The sequence below is a fragment of the Marmota monax genome, unplaced genomic scaffold (genome assembly GCF_021218885.2).
Source record: "Marmota monax isolate L192 unplaced genomic scaffold, Marmota_monax_Labrador192_F-V1.1 WCK01_AAM20220418_F8-fsc00016, whole genome shotgun sequence".
Taxonomy (NCBI): domain Eukaryota; kingdom Metazoa; phylum Chordata; class Mammalia; order Rodentia; family Sciuridae; genus Marmota; species Marmota monax.
The window spans coordinates 228,393-235,906 of record NW_026695209.1 but is presented as its reverse complement, the minus strand read 5'-3'; the positions used below and the strand labels follow the sequence as shown (position 1 = coordinate 235,906).

General features: G+C 37.2%; 1 pseudogene; it reads right to left on the bottom strand.

Annotated features, from left to right (window-relative positions):
• Positions 1–4,833: 4,833 nt before the first annotated feature.
• On the bottom strand, positions 4,834–6,069 carry LOC124083785 (armadillo repeat-containing protein 1-like; annotated as a pseudogene).
• Positions 6,070–7,514: the final 1,445 nt, after the last annotated feature.

The window sequence follows — 7,514 nt, the reverse complement described above, 5'->3', positions numbered from 1 at the left end:
CTAGCCTCAAAGTCCAAGAGGTCAAAATCCAAGTTTCTCATTTAAATTCTAAGCAATATGAAAGGGAAATGAGAGAACCAGGTAATATAAATAAACTAACACAAATAGCATTTTTTTTCTCACTAAGCACTAGTTATTTAAGACCCATTCATGTTGCCATATACAGTCATGTATTACTTGACAGTGGAGATATATTCTGAAAAATGCATCACTGGGACATTTCATATCTATGCAAACATGAAATGTCCTTACAGAAACTGAAACAGCTACAGCATCACTAGGTGATATGATATTATGGGACCACCTTTGTATATGCAGTCTGTCATTGACTAAAATATGATATGGTGCATGAATGCATATATTTAATTCATTGCTTTTAATTGCTTCATAATACTCCATGTTGTATCTACTGCATTTTACCTATTATATTAGTTGAAATAACACTACACATGTAATTAGCAGATTGAAATTGCAATCTCATATTTCAGGTGTTAGTAAAACATCAGATGGTTTAATTAAGTTGAAACTAAATCCATAGTTCAGTCAAGTAATCCTCTTCCAAGTGGTGATTCAGAGATCCTTCCATCTCGTGGCTCCACAGTCTTCAACATATGGAATCCAAGCCTGCTCTAGCATTATCTCTCTTTAAGACAGCTGGCAGAGGGAAGAAACAGGGAGGTTTGCACCAGAGAAGATTTTACCACCAATCCTGTGAACCGTCTCCTCTATTACAGCCAAGCATTCCTTTTTCTTGAATTCAGCCATGGATTTATACCTAACCTCAAAGGAATGTTGAGAAATGTCCTCTTTATATAGCCTGGAGGAAAGGAAGACAGCTTGATGATAAGCTAGCAGTTTCTTTTTCTCTTTAAAAAAAAATGAGTTGATTTTTTTAAAAAATAAATGACAGCAGAGTGCATTCCACTTATTACACATATAGAGCATAATTTTTCATATCTCTGGTTGTATATAAAGTATGTTGACACCAATTCGTGTCTTCATACATGTACTTTGGATAATGATGTCCATCACATTCCACCATCCTTGATAACCCCCTGCCCCCTCTCTTTCCCCTCCCACCTCTCTGCCCTATCTAGAGTTCCTCTATTCCTCCTATGCTCCCTGTCCTCCACTATGAATCAGCCTCCTTATATCACAGAAAACATTCAGCATTTACAACAATAAGCGTTGGTGAGGATGTGGGGAAAAAGGCACACTCATACATTGCTGGTGGGACTGCAAATTGGTGCAGCCAATATGGAAAGCAGTATGGAGATTCCTTGTAAAATTGGGAATGGAACCACCATTTGACCCAGCTATCCCTCTCCTCAGTCTATACCCAAAGGACTTAAAAACAGCATACTACAGGGACACAGCCATAACAATGTTTATAGTAGCACAATTCACAATAGCTAAACCATGGAACCAACCTAGATGCCCTTCAATAGATGAATGGATAAAAAAATGTGGCATATCTACACAATGGAATATTACTCAGCAATAAAAGAGAATAAAATCATGGCATTTGCAGGTAAGCTAGCAGTTTCTTCCACAAGTAGGTCCTGCCTTAGGGACTGACAGCTAAGCTGCCTTTACTTGCCTCCACCAACAACAGTGGTTGACAAACAATGATGTCTTTAGTTTGCAAACGCAGACATAGATTTTCTTAGTCACAGACTGGCACAGACTCATTTTGAGCAATAGTGTTAGATTTTCACCCTGGACCAGAACCATCAGTCTTCTCTTACCACATCTCTGTTAATAATATGTGTTTCAGCTTTATTTTTTTTGAAAGACTAATATGTATAAAGAAATATAACATTGTTTTAATTTACATTTTTCAATGTCTATTGATTTTGAAAATCTCTTTATATCCCTGGTAGCCTTTGGGTTTTCACTTCTATAAATTTCTTATTCACTTTTTTTTTCTCAAAAAAATTTTTTTTTTGTATGTGTGCATGTATATGAAACTAAGTATTGAACCTAGGGATGCTCTGCAAATGAGCACCATCTCCAGACTTCTTTATGTTTTATTTGAAACAAAATTTCACTAAGTTGCTGAGCCCAGCCTTGAACTTGTGATCCTCCTGACTTACTCTCCCAAGTACTTAGCTAGGATGACAGGCATGTACCACCATTCCCAGCTTTTCTATTAAAATGGTTTTTCTTATCCTTTCTTTGATTTGAATAATATTGCTGAAATTGAATATGTCTATTTATATTCTTTTTCAATGATTATTAAGAAGTCCTTCCTGCCCCTATATCTGACCTTTTAACCAAGTTCACCCTTGAAGTATTGGATAGGGATTCACTTTCATTTTCTTCATACAATGAATCATTTTTTACAGCATCATCTATTTACAGCATCATCTGTGGGTTTTGTTTTCAATTTTTAATTGACAGATAAAATTACATGTATTTATTGTGTACAAATTAATGTTTTGAAATAATTATATGTAGTTATCTTACTCTGGTTTTCTGTTGCTGTAACAAAATATCAGAGGCTAGATAATTTATAAAGAGGTCTATTTAAATTATGGTTCTGGAAGCTCCAACATATGCTTGGCTTCTGGGTAGAGCCTCATGCAGTATTGGTTCATGATGGAAAGCAGAAGGCAAGTGGATATGTGCAAAGACAGAGCATGTGTATGAGACATGAAACAAATGGCATTTAACAATACCCTCTTGTTGTAACTAATCCCCTCTCTTGAGACCAAGCTTCAACATGAGTTTTGACAAAAGCAAACTACATTCAGACCATAACAAATGTGGAATGGCTAAATCTAGATAATCAACATATGCATTGCCTCACAAAGTTATCATTTTTGTGGTAAGAATACTTATGACCATATTGAGTATTGAGCAATCTGCCCTTTATCCATATATTAACTTCCCATATCTGTGCATCTGAGTGCTATTCTACCCTTTTGTGCAATTTGTCTTTTTTTTATATCAATACCATCCTGATTTTTCTTACTGTGGTTCTGAAGTACGTCTGTGTCAGGTGTATTAGGTTTCTTCTTTCCTCCTCCTTTTGAAGCCTGTCTTAGCTATATGTGGTTTTTTATTCTTCTACATAGACATTGTAGTAGGTTGATCCAGTTCTTCAAAGAAATCCCACTATAATTTTGATTGGGTTGCTATTAGATTTGTAGAGTAATGTGAAGACTATGATATCTTTATACTAGTTATTGCTAGTGCAGAACAATGCTGCTGATTTCTATAGTTGGCAGCACATGGGGCCGCCATGATGAACCCTCATTAATTTTAATGGTCTGTTGAGGTTGTTGGTTTTGTAGGTACATGTTCACAGTATCCATATATAATAGCATTTTCTCTCTGTAATCCTTAAGCATCCTCTCTTTTTTTGTTTTCTAATAATTTCTGCTCTCTTTGAATAGTTGGTATATTAATGAATATTCTTCTCTTTCTTTCAGGAAATACACCTAAAGTACCTTATTATGCATAATGTTTGGTTCCTTTAGACTTCAGTGTTCAACCTTAATTAGGCTAGGAGCATTTCCTTCTATTTTTCTCATATAAGAGGCTTTAAAAATATCCTATAGAAATGGAATTTTATTCAGTGCTTTAACTTTTCTTGAGATAGCAACACCCCCACAGGTGCATGTGCATGTGTGAATGTGGCTGTACACTGGTCTAGTTTACATCTGAAGACTCCTCCCATTCCCGAGATATATTATGACCCTCACAGATGATACAAGCTTTGTGTTTTATCTTACTTTCTCCATTCAAAGTTATACTTTTCTTTTTAAACTGTTGTCCTTTGAAACCCCATGACACTATTTTTTTAAATTATGTTACCTTTTATTATTTTACAATATACTTCAAAAATGCCATTACATTTGCCTTAACTGCTCTAAGACCTTCACTGAAGTTTTTTTTCTGGCTGGACATGAGAAACAAGATTAAGTGCCAATGCTGGCGTTAATTTTTTTATAAACAATAATTTGGGTCTTTTTCATTCAATGTGACTACAGCATTTTCATAATAAACTCACAAAGGCAATACAAAGAAATACCTACTAAACAGGTTTCTGCCAGGCAATTCATGTTTTAAAGTTAAGACTCTACCAAAGTGGCACTATGTCATTATAGGCATTCAATTTTTGTTTTCTTTTTTCAAGTTTGTCAGTTCTTCACTATTATTATTTTTTCCCCTAGCAGGAGATAGTGTGTAATCAGAAAGTAAGGTTGAGAGACCATTTACAGTTTCTTGCAGTCTCATGGTGGATTTATCTGAAGAGCGGATATAAACCAAAGTGAACACTAGTCAACTAGAACCACATTTGGTCACATTCAAACAGTTCCAAAAGCACTTTGCTACTATATATGTCTCCTTCTTAACTGGTTCCATGTTAATTTTATTAAAATTGTAACAAATAAAATTGCAAAGTTTTTGTAGAATTGTATTTTTAGGGAACTACTATATTCAAATTAAAATATTTCAATTTGTAAAATGTCATTAGTAATATCGTTTCTAAAAACATGGTTGGCAAAATAAAAAGGCACAAAAGGGGATAAGAAGAAATATTTTCAACTTTCAGTGAAGAGTACCAAAGCATGTATCTTTCATGAAGAAAAGTAGAGAAAAATGTTCAGTAATTCATGCACAACTTGAGCTATGAAAAAACTTCTCTTCTGATAGATCCTGAGGCTTGAGGAGAAAAGAAGTTTTCCTAATCACATGCTTCATGTAAAATAAAATATAAAGCTGCACATACATACACGTTTGGTTTTAACAGTGGACCCATTTTGTTTTTTTTTAAAAAGTGAGGCAAATTAAACAAAGAAAAGCAAAACCAAAATACCTTCATAAACAAATTTCAACTGTAGCCTCTGTCCTTTTTACCACTCCGTGGGGTAAAATGTCCAATAAAATGTAAAATGCAGCACACACAATCATGTAATCTAAAAACTTTTCATGATAACTTATTGCAAATTGCATTTGACAGTTCACCACAACAATGGAAAACTGGCCCCTTGTTGGTTTGCACAGTCCTTGAGCCCCAAATTGAAGTTGAAGTCACCAGTAAAATGATCTGGATGAAAAGTTTGCAGCTGTGCTCAACCAGCTAGCTCCACCCTCTGGGTGTGAGCCCACCCGGGATACTGCTTTGTCCTGCTCTTTAGTGGGACTCTCATCCTCAGGCAAGTAGTCAGGCAACTCTGTGTTCTCTTCTACTTCCCAGGAGTATCTTGGAATGGGACCAGCCTCTCTTCCACTTTTCACAACTTGCTGAGCTTTCATAACCTTGGTTGATGCTATTGCTGATGCCAAAGCCTCTGCTTTCAAATCTGAACGAATTCGTACCACACATCTTTGAACAGCCATTTGAAAAGTGAAGCTAATAACGCCTTTAATTTTTAACAAAGCCTCTTCACATAGATTTCTTCGAGACGTATCATCAAGACCATCTATGTGCAAAACCACTGTTTTGGCACGTTTGTTTGCAGTCCCCAGAAAAAACTGCGCTTTCCTTCGACGTGAATTCACTTCATTAAAGCTATCACCCCCTGCCATATTGGAGGACTGAAGAATGTCATAGATTTCAGAGGCCAGAAGCTTTGTTTCTCCTGGAGTTGTAGTCTTCTGTATAACATTTTGCAAGCTTAACATCATACCCAATTCCCCTTTCATCTTTTCTCTGTTGGCACGACATTCCGCCAAGTATCGAAGAGCAAGCAAAGCTGAGTGGACAACAGAGGGGTTTGGGTGGTCCATAAATAAAATAAGGCCAGGCAAACATCCCTGATCTTGAACAATGGCTCTTCTATTCAGTGGATCTGCTGCCAAATCTCGTAGCTGGTTAACTACTGATAGAGCATCAGGTTCTTCATTCATGGTGGAGGAGGAAGAATTCATCTTCTGTATCATGTACATGAATAAAATCTTCATAAATTCGCTCCAGAGCTTTAAGAAACCACAGCCTGCCGCACCATCAGGCTCACAGCTACAGATGAGGTAAAGGTATCCAGGCAGAGCTGAGCGAAACCCTTGGTTCGCAGCCCTGGCTTCAGTAATCGCAGTCAACCGGAATAACTCCAGGTGCCCAAGAGCGAAGGCGCTAGCGGGGAAGGCTCTGCAGACTCTCCCTCAGTGACCCTCCATGACTCTATTTTTAAAAATTACTTTTCCATTCTCTTTCACTCTCTCTTTTGTTGTGGTACTGGGAATTGAAACCAGGAATGCTCTATCTCTCAACTATATTCCAAAACAGATTTTTTTTTTTTCTTGAGATAGGGTATTGCTGAGTTGCCGAGACTGTCCTCAAACTTGCCGTCCTCCAGACTTGGCCTCTAAAAATGCTGGAATTATAGGCATGCGCCACCGTGTCTGGCTTCCATTCTTGAATATTGGAAATTTTGGAAGACTAAATGAAGGACAAAGAGAAAAATTAAGTTGCACTAGTGTTATAGACAATTCTTACTCACATTTTAACTCAAGTAGTAAGAGCCATGAGATGCTTTTTCAGAGGAACTACATTCAGATCACAGGTGGATTGAAGAGAGGAAACCATTGGGGTCCAGTATTGGTTGCACCAATGGACTCTCTACCATCAGCACTGCTGGGGAGGGACTGCCTGCTGAAGCCCTGCAAATGCCATGGCTGTTACTTTGGTGTCTGTGGCATGATGTAAGCAGTGAGCAGCCCTGCCAGTTGTGATGCCCAGTGTCCAGCAGGGGTTTGGTCTCAGCTTCAAGTCACATGTCTCTCAACACTTCAGTAGGGAGTAAAAGAGACATGGAGTATCTGGTGAGGCCTGGAGGAGTTCCTGCTCTGGAAGGACCACTGAAGCCAGGCCCAGAGTTTTTGAAATGTCTACTAAAGAGGCAGAGGGTTATGAAGTCCTTTCTTCTATTTGTCCGAGTGGTTTAACCGGCTCCATTAAAACACGTTGGGCATCTTTTACTCCTTGATATTTTCTGAAGAATGGACAGTGACTCTCTGGGTCTGAATGTGGTCTATATCTTTTTCTTTCAAACAATTTTGCAATGTACTTAGTTTTATTTATTATTATTATTAAAGATTACTTATTGGTTACTTAATTTTACAGAGTAGTGGGTCTCACTGTGGCATATTTGTACACACATATAATGTAATTTGGTCAATGTTATTCCCTCTCCATTTCCCTTCCCTGCCTCCCTTCCTTAACTCTAGTAGTTATCTTTTTACTGTTATAACATCATTTCTTTTCTCTCTAGCTTCCACATATGAGAGAAAATAGACAATATTCATCTTTCTGTGTCTTGCTTTTCACTTAACGTGATGCTCTCCAGTTCTATGCATTTTCCTAGAAATGATCTTTTCACTCTTCTTTATGGTTGAATAAAATTCCATTGTGTATATATACCACAATTTCTTTACCTGATCCTTTGTTGATGAACATTGAGGCTGATTCTATAAGTTGGCCATTGTGAACTGTGCTTCGATAAACATGGGTATGCTTGTGTCCCTATAGTAGGCTTACTTTCTTTTGGATAAATACTGAGAAG